The 15,694-nt window shown below is 41.7% G+C and overlaps 1 protein-coding gene across 2 annotated transcripts in view; it reads right to left on the bottom strand.

Moving 5' to 3' along the window:
- PLPP3 (phospholipid phosphatase 3) overlaps positions 1–15,694 on the bottom strand; it is an 82,020-nt gene that overhangs the window by 54,483 nt on the left and 11,843 nt on the right. The window lies entirely within an intron of this gene.

The raw sequence follows: 15,694 nt of genomic DNA, 5'->3' as shown, positions 1-15,694 counted from the left end.
GTTTTTCTGTGTGTGGTTTATAATAACATGCAAGCCCGATGCCAACTCCTAATCTATTAAGGGACTGCCAATTAGCAGGGGGCTTAGAGCTGCAGGTTTGAGAACTGGGGAGCAGGTCTAATTAGGGTTCCAAATCATTTCTCTCTATCTCCCCCTCTCAATCTGACACCAGGTATACTGGCCCATTGTTCTGTATATAACCTGTCCCTATTTCTCAGCACACTTTGTTTCGAGGTTCTAGGCCTGAAGGCTAGTGCTTATTTTCATGTCTGTCTTTAAGGGTAAAATTGGGCATTGAACGAGGATTATTCTCTAGACAGTGACTTTTGGATTTGGCCAATCATGAAAATCATCAGGGGCACTCATTAAAAAAAACACATTCCAGGCACTACCCAGACCTGCTTTAATAACTCAATCAGAATTCCCAGGACAAGGGCCTGAGAATTCTCCATCCTAACAAGCCTTTTAAAATGATTCTATTCCCTGGAGATTTGGGAGTCACTGCTCTAAAAAGTAAACATAATTTCAGTTTTGAATTCAAGGGCTTTTAAAAAAATGGATGCATAATATACATAACATGAAACTTATATATACATCCACCAAATTAACCTGATTTTACACCACACTGAATATCAAATGTTTACTGCCGCACCTATTGTGTGCTAGAGACAGGAAATGCTGAGACGAGGAAAACAGGGTTCCTTCCCTCAGAAGAGCTCCCTGTCTAGGGATGCAGCAACATCCCAGCAGAAAAGCTGGTCTTTCTTACCTATGGATCCCATGAGATTGCAAAATTTCAGCTCTTCCTTCCTCATTTCTCTTCTGCCTTATGGTGGATTTCACTTTATAGTACCTTTGCCAAGATGGGCACCCAATAGGAAACAGAAGGATTTCAGACACCCAACGTCAGAGGCCTATCTTAAAAGGGGGAAAAAAGCTGGAGAAACATATGGTTTCAAGATACAGAAGAAAATATGGGCCTTAGGACGGCCAAGACTGAAGCCAGAAACAGGGTGGGTCCCTGTGCAGCAGACAAAGCCCTAGGCTGGGTTTCAGAGCCCAAGCCTGGATAATGTTCTCCACTTAAAGTCCCTGTTCTTCACTGAGCCTCCTTATCTATAAAAGAGAGGAAATTGGACTGTGTGGTCATATCCCAAAGCATGCGTAGCATGAACCCTTTCCCTGGAGACTCCATCAAAATTCACTGCTGAGTTTCAAAGGGAGATGTACAAGCTGGAAGAACCAGAGTTCTCCAGAACACTCTCTGCAGAAAAGTCAGCCTAAGTGATCTCTAACGGGCTCTAACATTATGTTTCATGTATACGGCTTTCAAACAAGACTTGCTTCTTAGCCAGCAGAAAGCAGCATTTTTTTACTTACCCTCGGCAGTGCTGGCTATACAGCAGAGACTCAAAATAAAGGACTATGTCTAGGGTAGACGGTGGCAAAGGACCCACAGAAATAAAGCTCCCTGCTAACTGAGGTGTGACCAACCACCTTCCCGAGGAAAAGCCCTTCTGCATTTTTTAGACACATCCCCATCAACCCTGAATAAGATGTATTAAGGCCTCCCACAGCCTTGACGCCACGCTAGGCCCTGGCCCGCACAACTCAAATAAACACTACCCGCACTCCAGGAGAGTCTGGGGCTACTTCCCTCCTTGCTTGAACCACTCCTCTGAAACCGATCACTGCAGCCTGCCTGTTCAGACTCCTGGCTGTCCTAATACACAGCACTCTCAGGGGGCACACCTCCAGGTGGATGAGAAGCACTTCATCCATGGGCAGATGAAGTACCAATGGCTTGGTGTAGCTCTAGCCACGTTGATTTTAGAGTCAGCCCCACCTAGGTCTCGTCTCCACCTTAACCAAGTCAGTTCACCTCTCCGGTGATGTGAGAAGAACAAGATCCCAGGAGCAAAGATTCTAATACAATACCCAGCACACAGACATGCTCGGTAACCATTACTATTACGACGATGGGATGGGGTGTCTTCTGTAGGAAGGAGAGAGACAGGTGTATCTCTTGGCCCACAAAGAAATGCATCGTTTACCTCATGTCTGGTTACTGAAATGGACCATGAAAGTTACCGAGGCTTTGGCTTTTTTATGAGACACCAGTGCGTGAGAGTATGGACTGTCAGAAAAAGCACAGGCCTGGGGGTTGATTCAGTTTGCATTTGAAGCTTGCATCTGGCTCTTTTTGGTCCTGTGACACTGGGCAAGCTGCTAACGTCTCTAAGGCCATCTGTAAAATGGAGCTAACTAAGCCAATCTTGAGGGCTTAACTGTGACGTTGAGAGAGACAGTACAATACATAAAGTGTGCTCAATTCATGCAAGCAGTTGTTGGTCATGGTCCTCCCTCCAAAATACATCAGAATGAAGAAAGATGATTAGGGTAGCTCTTTGCCCCCATGTGGGAGCTCTTCATTTCCTTTAAAGCAGCCAAGGGCAACAATATATGTAGAGTTTTCTAAAACAGCAGTGTCTTTTCAACGTTTGATTATTTCCAGCTAAAGGAAAGTTAAGCCAGGATTTTCTTAGCATTTCATGGTGGGCTAAACGGGGTGTCCCTCAGGATTTCCTTGGACCTTCACTTCATATTGACAGCTTCCATCTCCATGGAGACTATTTGTCCACTTTCTCATCATTCACTTTTTCCCAATAAATATTTATTGTGTGCCCACCATGGACAAAGTACAGACGTGACAGCAATAGGAGATACACAGTGATTGCAGATCAAACCCTTTTTAAAATTTCAAGCAAGGAAGTTAAGAAAAAGAGTAGTAGTCTGCCAGAGTGCACTCAGTAAGACAGGGACACAAGTATCTACGTACTGCACAACCCCAGAGGTCACTACGTACAGGCCTCAGTTTCAGGCAGGCCTGAAACTAAGTGCCATTTCCACTCCTGCTTCATGGAGAAGGCCGAGCGGGTACCACACAACCCCCTCTGCTCAAGAGCTCCAACAGGGCCTTGTATTTCTTGTCCACATCACACCCTAGGGACCATGGCCCAGCTGACTATGTTAACTGGGTATCGTTATACCAGCTCTGGCCTTCCCTGGGGCCTACCGGTGTGTATGTGATATTCATGCCAAACTTGTCTAACTAAATTAGTAATAAGGAAACAGAAAAACCCAAAGTATGGGACATTCTGTAAAACAATTGGCCAGAACCCTTCAATAAACTCAACGTTTTATATATTTACACATGAGAATCTGTTTCAGATAAAGGAGACTAAAGACACAATATCAAATACAATGAGTGGAACTTGATTAGATCCTGGATCAAAAAAATCTATAAAAGAGATATTGGGACTACTATGCAATTTTGAGTATGAACCACATATTAGATATCACTGAATAAATGTTATTTTTCTTGTAAAAACAATGTGTGTGGGGTGTGTAGTATGCACGCACGTGTACACATAGCTTGCCATTGTACCACAGGAGGAGAACAAAAAACTAAAGGGAATTTACATAAAAGATAAAGAAACAAGATAAAAACCGAGGACTAATATGTAATATCGATTGGTTTTACTCTGAAACATGACCCAACCAGTAGAGAATCACTGGGACACCCCAGAGCCTAGAGGGTGCTATATTCCCGGGTACTTCAAATAAGAATGCAACCGGCTTAACAAACACTGTAGAACAATACAAAGTTTTAACAAAGCAGAGTGTACTGTACTTCATTTTTAAGTGATTACACAGGTTTCAACTGGTCAGTTAAATTTAGCAATTAATAACCATCATCAAATATTGTCTCACACTAATCATATTCAAATCAAGGAAGTAATTTTTTTTTCTTTGTTCACGGTATTTTCAATTCATGGGTAGAAAACAGGATGTGATGATAAGGCACATTTCAGAGTCACAGAAGCCTAAGTTCAAATCTCAAGCTACTTGACTTGGGCCTCCCTCATTTTCTCTGCATCTAAGTGGAGGGATCCTATGGCTTGGAGTGTCCCTTTTCCTCCCCCAAATTCATAGTTGAAGTTCTGGCCCTAGCACCTCAGGGTGTGACCTTACCTTGGAGATGGGATCTTTACAGAGGTAATTAAGTTACAATGATGTCATTAGGGTGGATCCTAATCCAATGTGACAAGTGACCCTCTAAAAGGGGATATTTGGACATAGAGACACACATATAGGATGTACAGAATGGACACCATGTTCACATGAGGACCACCATCTTCAGCCAAGAAGAGAAACATGGAACATCTCCCTTACAACCTTCAGAAGGAACTGTCCTGCATCATTTTGGTCTTGGACTTGTAGGCACCAGAGTTGTAAGATAATATGTTTTTGCTGTTGAAGCCACTGACTTTGCAATATTTTGTTACAGCAGCCTTAGCAAGCAGGGGCAACAGTACCTGCCCTAGAAACTTCAAATCTGGGGGAGTAAGACAAGGAAAGCAAAAGGGAATGAAGAGAAATCAGTGTGATTAAAGGGTAATCCTTAATTCTGAATGACTGTAAAGAGAAATAACTCTAAGGCAATTTTCAGCAACAAAGAAAATCATACACACACACACATATGTATCTATACCTAAATAATTGAAAGAAAATGAAATAAAGATAATTAAAAGGAAATATGCCCAAATGGTAATAACATTTGGGTAGGTAATGGATTATGGGTGATTTTCTCCCTTTTCCCCAAATTTTGGGTAGTTTCAAACATCAGTAGTAAAAACAAACCCATAGATTTAGAAAAAAAAAAAAAGCTAAAGGATTTATGCAAATGTTAAAATACTTGAGTTTTTCAATTTTTTCCTTTTTTACTGAACAACTTCTATAGATCAAGCCCCGAGTTGGGCATTAGGAATATGAAAATAAACAGAATGCCCCTGCCTCAGTTTCACTGTCAAGGTTCTATATAAGGCTATGCTTATCCTCTACACCTCTCCAAATGTATATAGGAGTGTAGTATTTTCTCCAAATTTTAATCTGTGCAAAATCCTCTAATTCAAAGAGGGAAAGAAAAGTTGCCTCTGGGGTCCAGAGGCCTATAAGCACATCAGAAACTTTTCTTCTAAATGTCATTGTTCAAAAAACCAATCAGCTGTTATTACTTCTCTGATTAACTCCAGTTGTCAAAAACACCACCTGCAGTGAGAATTGAAAGAGGGAGACACGCTGTCCCCACATCTCATGACCACATCTAGCTAATGTTAGGATCGCCTCACCTGTATGCGGGTTCAAGGCCCTGGCACCTCTGAATTCCATCCAGTGTGTTTGCATTTGCTCGTTGGGCATGTCTGTAAAACTACTATGTAGGAACAACGGTAGTTAACTGCCCCATAAACAATGCTACAAGGCAGAGGATGGACAAGCTTAGATCTTGACTCTCAAAATGGCACTCGGCATGGGCTACATTACTGATGCACATTTGGGGGTACAAAGGAAACATTTAAGATCACCAGTCTATGAAAAACCTGTCCCTTCTTGCTCACAGCTCTGGGTCCCATCTGTTCCAGAAAACTCAGTTTTCCACATGTGTGACCTAGAGCCACCAAACCTCTTCTAGATGATGGTCCCAGGAGACCTAGGCCCTCCCAGAATCACTTCTGTTGCCAATGGTTCTACTAAACCCACTCATTTCCTTTTGCTGTTCCCACTGTTGTATACCAAACCCCATCCCCCAACCTCCTCCCCGAATCTTACCAAGCAGTTGACAGGAAGGTCTTTACTACTCACGGAAGTTTTTGCTTAGTAGGTACAGTTGAGACACATACAAATGAAGGATGGGGGGAAAATGGAGCCTAGAATCCACCAGAACCTATTTTCTCTTCCTTGAGTTACCTCCCTGAGTCTTCTCCACGTTTCCAACTCTCCTCTAACTGATGTGTCCCAGCGGGGCTCAATCTGTTGGTCAGTTTGCTGCTGTGAATCTGTGAAGATGAGTACTAGAAGTGTCAGTGCAGGGAAGGGCAAGTGTAAAAACCTGTTTGGGTGGAGCGGGAAGGAGGGTCATGGTCGAGTCTGTGTGTGCCTTCATGGATCATTTCCCTTTTTTTGCTAAAAGACATATAATGGTATTAAGTCCACATTTTACAGGCACGTTGATTTAGCTGACAGGAAAGATAACAGCTTCTGAGACCAACTTTCGAGGGTTTTGGAATAAACTCTCACTGTATGGAGAAAGTTTATACTTCCTCCATCGATCTCATAGTCCCTCTTCTCCTCGGCAAGTCCCGGGGCGCTGTTCCAATCCCACACTGCTCTGTGCCCAAGCCAAAGCCCCGTTTCCTGCCTCAAAAGGCCCTTTGTTTGGGCCCTCTTTCCAAATCGGCGTATCCTGAGCTTGAACCCTCTTGCTTTTGAGAGCTCCGATGCCTTGGCAGCAGAAGGCCTTGCCAGCAGGTTTGTAGTCCTAACAGCTTTCAAAAACCTCAATGTGAGGGCACGTCTATAGCTAAGGAACTCTTTTCATGGGAGGGCGGGGGGAGAGGGGGAGTATTATTTTAAGAGTTGCAAAAACAACTTCAAATTGACTCTTTAGTCTTTAATTGCTACCAGAAGACTGAGAACTTCTTGTTCTCTTGTATTTAATTAAGATGATAGTTTTAATCAACTTTAAATGATATTGGTTAATATGCTCAGCTTAATCTCTCAGGCAAGTTTTGCCTCAGAACACTGGAATGCATTAAAGATGAATTCCCAGCGTGCGCTCTCCCAACTGGAAAACACCTTCCTTCAGCTTCGGGGTGAGCATGCCCATGGAAAAGGAGCTACATCTGTGCAGCTGCCAGAGGATTCTCTGGAAGGACTCCAAAGCTCCTTTTCAAAGATCAGATAAACTACATCTAATCCATACTTTGTATACTACACACGCTATAAATCCAGGTAGCACTCTTACACGCTTATTTGTTCTAAAGCTTGCCAATTATCTGGGACAGATAACAGTTTCCACACAAAAAGTTTAGGGGGCCGGACAGAGATGAATGTGGGAGAGTCTGCTGTCTGCCAGGCACCTTCCAATCCTGGGACAACCTCTAAGATACAAATAACTGTCCCCATTTTACAGATGAGGAAACTGAATTTCTGAAAGGTTATGACCCTTGCCTCAAGTTGTGAGCTAGCCAATGGCGGGACCAGGATTTGAGCCCAGAGCTGCCCCCCAAGACATACATCCTTTTTCTACTGTGCCACACTGCTTCTTAAAGGTTAATACTTCAGGCAAGAGTTAAGTGCGAGGAACTTGTTTGATGAATCTCTTCATCTCTCCCCTTATGTTAACCCTGTGACAGGATTCAGCCATTCAATATAGTCAAGATTCCCAACTAACTAAGCACTATGCTAGGTGTCAATATGAAATCTATCTTCCTCTAATTTTAACCCAGCATCAGCTATGTTTGGTAGTATCATTATTAGTACCATTATTAATATTAATGTTTTATCATTAAAAGCTCCAGAATGGTCATGAGGTGTCATTCAACAAATCTTTTTTTTTTTTTTCAAGATTTTATTTATTCATGAGAGACACAGAGAGGCAGAGGGAGAAGCAGCTTCCCCGTGGGGAGCCTGATGCAGGACTCCATCCCAGGACCCCAGGATCACGACCTGAACTGAAGAAAGATGTTCAACCACTGAGCCACCAGGTGTGGTGTAGTGTAGTGTCCACAGCTGTAGTCTTTTATGTTTTATGACCTCAGCAGATCCTGAGTTGACCATCCAATCCAACTGCCCCATTATTTAGGTGAGGAATATTAGACCAACAGAGGGTAAGTGTTCTGCCTAAGGTCACTAACTAGTGTCAGAGCTGAGATGACTTGAGATGAGGGTGGGGGGTGAAAGTACCCCAAGGTAGGTGTAGTGAGGGAGTGGGCTGAGCAGACACCAGCCATCAGAATGGATACTTTCCCACAGACAGAGAGGAAGGGGAGAGTGCTTTAAAGAGGGAAGACATAATAAAAGGCCAGAAGGCAGACATCTGTGGGGTGTATCTAGGAAACAGTGAGAGAATATATGGCTGAAGGTGGATGTCACTAAGAATACCTGCACATTCAAAATAAGGCTGGCGGGAACTAGAAACTGTTAAACAGTAGATGCCTCTGGGGAGTCGAATTTAGAGGGCTGATGGATGAGAGGGTTATTCCCTTTTAGCATAATCGTATTTTTGGAAATTTTTTTTACCATAGAACATATTACTATGTTTTGGGATGTTGTGTTAAGGTTTAAAAGGCTTTGCAGATTACTGACACATGGGGCCAATATCTGGTTTGCAGAATAATCAAAAAAAGCATCCAGGGATGCTTTAAAATATGGTTACTAAATAAGTAAGCAAAATATGGTACTTACTGGATTTAAACTTGAATTTGCACATGGTAAGGGTTTTATTTCTTCTGGATTTTGCCCATTTTCCAAAACAGTTAACTTCTCTTAGCCTAGTTTTCCTATCCATAAGATAAAGGTAGGCAGGGGAAAAACCCTTGATGTTTGGGCCCTCCCACCTCCTGCATTCTAAGATTTTTCTAAAGCGTGGTTATCAGGACTAGTCAGAGCCGAGACAGAACCACTCTGCTGGCATAAGGCCTTATTTGACAACGGTGCCCAACAGCATTCTCCCAATTCACCGTCCAAACAACTGTGATATGACTGTGTTCAGCCTCCCAAATCAATCTGCTACCTCTGTGCAATATCCACGTTGTACTTCTAGAGTTGTATCTACCAGTGTCCACTCTAGAAGACTCACAGGCAGGGACCACATGCAATTCATCATTAGATCTTGACACCAAGCACGGTACCTGGCATGTTAAAGATGCTCAAGGAATATTTGTTGAAATGACACATCATGACCATTTATTCTGGAGCTTTTAATGATAAAACTTACTAATATTATTAATAATGGTACTAATTACTAAAGAACACAGTATCAAACATAGCTGATACTGGGTTAAAATTAGAAGATGGATTTCATATTGATATAACCTTTAAGGCAACAGTTACAGATAGAGAAAGTTACCTGGCAAAGGTGACCCTAGGACATAAATGCAGATTTCGTATCCTCAGTTTGGGCAACTTTCCTCTGCAGAAGGCTTCTGCTCTCTCCATGCAAAACCCTACCTAAAGCAGGACCAGATGAGAAAAATCTCATTCTAAAAACAGCCCTAGCTTTTAAGGTAAGTTAAATTTTTCTCTTTCTTTCTTTCTTTCTTTCTTTGTCTTTCTTTCTTTCTTTCTTTCTTTTTCTTTCTTTTTCTTTTTTAAAGGAAGCTATCATCATTAGTACAAATTCATTCTGTTGACCAAGTTCAAAACACTGTACGAATGCAAAATTGAACTCAAAATATCTAGCTGATTTAATTTCATTACACACTCCATTCTCTCAAGTTAGTTAGTACTTGATGATGGGCTGTTACAGACTCTAGCCACAAAGGCTTTTTTTTTTTTTTTCCATTTCATCACACTCCCTTGCAGGAAGTCCATACTAAGTAATCCACTGTTAGGCTTTATAATTATACTTAATAATAATGTAGCTATTTATAGAAAGAAGACTGTACTCTGCCAATGGCTACCTTACCATGTGGTAGTAGAGACAGCAAAAGTGTTGTTTTTCTTCTTGCTTCTTGTCTCTATTTTCTAAAATAACTTTTTGTTGACATCTTCTTTAATTTTTTGAAAGCATCTTTCTTTTAAAAAATCTTTTTTTAATTTACATTCAATTTAGTTAACACAGTGTAGTATTAGTTACTGGGGTAGAATTTAGTGATTCACCAGTTGCATATAACACCCAGTGCTCATCACATCACGTGCCCTCCCTAATGCCCATCACCTAGTTACCCCTTTCCCCTCCTACATCTCCCATTTTCTTTACTTTTTTTAAATAAGTTTTTTTTTTAAGATTTTATTTATTTATTCATGAGAGGCAGAGAGAGACAGAGAGAGAGAGAGAGAAAGAGAGAGAGAGGCAGAGACACAGGCAGAGGGAGAAGCAGGCTCCACGCAGGGAGCCTGACGTGGGACTCGATCCCGGGTCTCTAGGATCATGCCCTGGGCTAAAGGCGGCACTAAACTGCTGAGCCACCTGGGCTGTCCCCCCATTTTCTTTAATAAAAAAATTTTAAACATCTATTATACACCAGGAAGTCATATCCTATTAAGATGGAACTGCACAAAATTGAAAACAAATCAAAATTTTCTACCTAAGAAAGATCAACACAAAGTGCTATGAGGGCCCAAAGTAGGTTTAATTCTGCCCAGAGGAAATCAAGAAAGGCTTCCCAGAAGGGGCTGCATGTGAACTGAGTGTGTATCGTGAGGTAGGTAGCACCTATAGAACAGAGAGAAAGAGTGACAGTGGGAAAGTACCTGGATTGGCCACAGAATGGAGATGTGTGCACAAGGGTATGAACAGTGGAGAAGGGAATAAAGGAAGAGCAGGAAAGGTTGGCTGGGTTCTGATTTAGAAGGGTCTCAAATATACTTAAAAGTTTATTTGTAGTCAATAAAAGGTTCTAAAAGTCCTGGTCTGCAGAGAAGGACTGATCAGAATTGCAGTTTTAAGAAACGACTCCTGTGGGGCACCTGGGTGGCTCAGTGGTTGAACGTCTGCCTTCAGCTCAGGTTGTGATCCTGGAGTCCTGGGATCACGTCCCATATCAGGCTCCCTGCATGGAGTCTGCTTCTCCCTCTGCCTGTGTCTCTGCCTTTCTCTATGTCTCTCATGAATAAATAAATAAAATTCTTAAAAAAAAAATGAAATGACTCCTGTATGCTTAATGCATAAAGGAAATATGGGAGAGGAGACAATATCACCCTAGAAACGAAACCTCTAAAGAAATACGTTCAGCCACAGGTATGTGACAGGATGCACCTAAAATGAGAAACAAGGCAAATGGAGGAGAGAACAAATTCAGAAAATACAAAATATATTATCTATTCCTTGCACAACACAGATATGGCTTTACAGCCAAAAGCATTTTCCTATATATTGTGACACCATAGCCTGTGGTCTCAATAGCCCTAGGAGGTAGGCAGGGAATGTACAGTTCCCCCACTGTATTATTCCTAAAGTAGCAGTGATTTGCCAGGGTCCCCCAGCCAATACAGCAAAGCGGGGAACAGAGCCCAAGATCAGCACAGAGCTGCCCCTACACTCCATGCTATAAGTTTTTCATTTAATTTTCCATTCAACTTCAAATAATAATATTATTATATTATATGATAACATAATAATATAATAATTAAACATTATTGTTATTTTTTTTTTTTTTCATTCAAGACACCCGGCTGTTTTCTCCATCAACAGACTGTGTGTGTCTCTCTCATCTTCTCACCTGCCCCTCCAGGGCAGGATCTACTTCTTATAATTCTTTGTACCTCTTTCAGCCTTTGTATTTATCTCAATAAATACTGAAGGATAGATAAGACAGAGAGAGTCCCAGGAATGTCTTCATCTGTAGTTTTGGTCAATAGCCAAGAATGCACTTTCCCATTGGTCCTGTGGGTTATTTCCCATCCATCACTGGTCTACAGTAGAGCAACAGCCCTTGCTATGACTCTATGAGCCGAGGTGCCTCCCGGCTGCTTCGCTGCTCTGCATTCTAAGTGCGAAGGATCTGTACAAAATGGGTCTGCGCTAAGTCCTATTTAACTTTTCCATGGGTCTGTGTTTGTCAAAGCTTCATGCCAACTCTGTCAGAAAAAGAAATGCCACAAAACTTCTTTTAGGAAAAGGAGAAAAAGACCTACTTTATACACTTGCTCTCATGCTAATCACACCACCATTCAAATCCCAGATGAATAGGAAACCTACAATAGCCTGGGAAATACACAGAGCCCGTAACCAAAGCGTAGGCTACTTCACTCAAAATGTTGCATTTCCCTGCCTTTTTAACTCCTTTGGAGAAGACTGGTGAGAAGGAGCAACAATAGAATGAGAAGTCGCTATCCCTCCCCATTTCAATATCTGTTTCTATATGAAATCGGCAAAATATCCTTCGGCCGTGGCCTGTCCTTGTCTGATGCTCTACAGAACTGGAGCTGAGCTGCTCCCACAGATTTCCAGCAAAAGTGGACGCATGGCAGGAGTGACCAGCTCAAAGTAGATTTCAGCAAAGCACTTGCCCTGGAATCTTAGTAAATGATCTCTGCTAGTGATTAACTAGTTGAATTATTAATACAGTGTGTCACCAAAAGGAGTTAAGACCAGCATTGCTGGCTAAGTTCAGAGAAAACTAAAATGAACTCCAATCTCCTCCTTCACAGGGTTGTTGTGAAATTCAAGTCAGCTAATAATGCCCGTAAAGCCCCTTGCATTACTGCCTGCCAGAGAAATACTCAGCAAAATTCATGCCCTTCCCCCTTGCAGCCTGAAGGTTTTGAGTCTAATCTCTGTCCTCCAGGAATTTTACAAAGAAACAGGCAAAACTAAAATGGGCGAAAGGCTTTAAATCCCAAATCACACTTGGAACACTTTACAAGGCCTGATAATTTCATTTTAAAACTTTCTGGCTGGCTTAGTTGCTTCATAAGCTTATTATTGAAAATAGAAGTCAGTACAAAGTCCAATGCCAGTCTTCACTGTTGGAAGAAAGAGCCTAGGTGTTGGCTGGTTCTTATCCCAGGCACTCGACCACTTTCCAGCAGCAGAATCCCCAGCAAGCCTGTCCACCCCTCTGAAGGGCAACTGCTTCTTCTGTAAAAACCAGTTACAGCAGTATCTCCTCTTCGGCATTATACAATTTGATGAGATACAAAGATATGCCCTATACCACAGGGCTCAAAAATGCTCTTTTCCTAGCCCTTTTCCAGTTGGCATTTGGACAATGATACCTTGGGTGTAGTGGTATTTGTGCTTTATTAGCTTTCAAGGTTTAGGCAGCTAGAGATCAAAATGAGAGAAACTGAGGCAAAAATGGATATCTACATTCTAGTTTTCAGATGTACACATTATCATTTGATGGAGCCATTCACTGAAATAGATTATTAACTAATAATCACTGGATTTCATAGCTGAGGCCAACACAATTGCTGCAAACATCCAATTTAAGGCAAAATCTTTTTTTTTTTTTTCCAAAATCTTAATTAAAGGTTCATCAACCATCAATGGCCCTAGGAAAATTAAACCAAAAATCAAGATGGCTATTTCTCCATGGGATTGAAAGCACCCAGTATTTTTAATGTTTTGACCCAAGAAGTATATTTTAATTTTCCAGCCAGCTCCTGAGAATCATGCATTCACCCAATGCCTATGATACAGATCTTCCAGAGCAATGGTTTACTTGTTTGAGTAGAGCCCATCATCCCTCCTGCCTAGTTACAGGAGTCACTCTCCAAAGAGATTTAAGCGTGAAGCCCACTAAACAAAAGACTCTGATGTAAGTTGATAACACCCTTGGAAATATTTTTAAAATCTCAGCCTGCTGGAAATAATTCCCTCTAATCACATTATGTGCAGTTGCTTCAAAAGATAACACTATGTATTTAATCAAAACGTCCATCAAGGCCAAGAGCATAGCAAGACAAATGCAATGATGAGAACTAATGTATTAGGTCATTCTTCCCCACAAACCTATGCAGCCCGAACTGACCAAAACAGCTACTTTGGGCAAGTGTCTAATGAAATCTACTGTGTGGCTGACAAGCATTTCTGCCACTTACTGTTAGTGGTTGCCAACTCTACAACAATGTGGGTCATTTGTGGGGAAGAGGCTACTAGTAGAAGTTCTATTTGCCACATTTAATGAAGGTGCTGTGCCCACAGCCACTAACCAGAGAAGCTCACAATTTCTCAGTGTGACCCAAGGGCTATGCAAAACCACAAGGACAGCAGATCAAGTCCATGGTACAAAAAAGGTCACTAATGGAGCAACCCATTACTGCTGCCTGATGTGAGTGATACGGTCTAGTTCAAGCCCCTCTTCCCATCAGGCCATCTTCCTGTGACCTCGTGTCTTCCTCTCTAAATTCACAGAGTGGCTTATCTCTTCTAGGATGGCCAACCTTTTTATTACCGAAGATACCTACCCCTTCCTTCTTGACCATCAGTGATGTCTGAAAGATGTCTTCACTTATCAAGTAAACTATATTTTAAGTCATTTCTCTACTTTTGTTAATCAAAGCATAGAAAGTGCCAATCTCATCTCCTGTTTAGTGGAAACAACTAACAAGACCTGAGTGAGCGAACAGATGTCCTTCCACATTTAAGTCACAGCACAGAATGCCAATGCTTTGACTAGTCTAGGCAGGGCCTGATGCTCTGAGTTAGTCTAGACTAGATGCACACTGGTAAACCTATAGCACATGTTAGCTATTTTTGAAGTACTGAAAATAGGGTAAGATGCCCCATAATTGTTCTAATAAACCTTAACAGGTTCAGAGAGTTCAGGGTGAGAATCCCAAGTCTAATTCATTTTGGGCAAACTGTCATGTGTCACCAATGTGAAAGCTGCATGGAGCAGTGTGGACAAAAGGGGCTTCAGAAGCACCAGAAAGCTGTAGAGCCTGGTGGTGAAGGATGGCCCAACGGGTCACACTGCTTAGGTCTGACCCCCACACTGCAAGTCACTTGCCACAGAAACTCTGAGAAGTGATCTTTTAACGTCTCTGAACCTCATTTCTATAAAATGAAGGTAACAGGGGTGTCTGGGTAGCTCAGTGGTTGAGCAATTGCCTTTGGCTCAGGTAGTGATCCCGAGGTCCTGGGATAGAGTCCCGTATGGGGCTCCCCATGGGGCGGCCTGCTTCTCCCTCTGCCTATGTCTCTGCCTCCCTCTCTGTGCCTCTCATGAATAAAAAAGAAAGAAAGAAAAGAAACTACGGTTCCATTTCATGGTCTTAAAAAATATTTAAAACAGATCCTAGGAATATGAAGGTCTTAATATTAATATCTGCACTTTTAACTGTTCAAGAGACTGAGGATCTAAGGCTTGTTTTCATGTTGCTGAGGCAGGAATCTGCTAGTGACATCCCCATCTGTGGAAGTATGTTACTCAGCGGGTGAGCGGGTTTAGCTGACCACCCAGCATCTTTTTCTCAATCAGCTTTATTGTTCTCTGCTCACTCATCTTAAACCCAGTGACAGTAGTGAACTGATTAAAAAGTTTGCTTCTTTGTGGAAAATGGCTCAAAGAACAAAGCAACACCAGAGTGATTTCATGAATATGTTAATTCCAAGGACTTTGGTAAAACTTTTGTGTTTTCTCCTTACATATTTTAATTAATCTTAAGATATTTCTAAAATGGCACAGCTGCCACTATGGAAAATAGTGGCAGTTTCCTTAAGAAGTTAAACACAGAGTCACCATTCCTAGGTATAGATACCCAAGAGAACTGAAAATGTATGTCCACACACAAAAAAAAATCTGTAAATGAATGTTCATAGCAGCATTATTCACAGTGGCCAGAAAGTGGAAAAAATCCAGACGTCTATAGACTGATAAATGTATAAACTAAATGTGGTATGCCCATACAAGGGAATATTAGTTGGCAATAAAGCCAAATAAAGTACTGGTACATGCTCAATGAACATGCTGTCCATAGGTGATACATTATGGATGAACCTTGCACACATGATCTCGAGTGAAAGAAGCCATTCACAAAGACCACATATTATATGATTTCACTTACATGAATGTCAAGAACAGGCAAGTATGTAGACCCAAAGAGTTGATCAGTGGTTGCTATGGGATGGCAGGACCAGAAGGGAGAATGGAGAGTGATTGCTAACTGGTACGAGTTTCGT

Source organism: Canis lupus, chromosome 5 (genome assembly GCF_011100685.1).
Source record: "Canis lupus familiaris isolate Mischka breed German Shepherd chromosome 5, alternate assembly UU_Cfam_GSD_1.0, whole genome shotgun sequence".
Classification (NCBI taxonomy): Eukaryota; Metazoa; Chordata; class Mammalia; order Carnivora; family Canidae; genus Canis; species Canis lupus.
The sequence above is the reverse complement of the archived record's forward strand: the minus strand, read 5'-3'. Positions and strand labels throughout refer to the sequence as shown.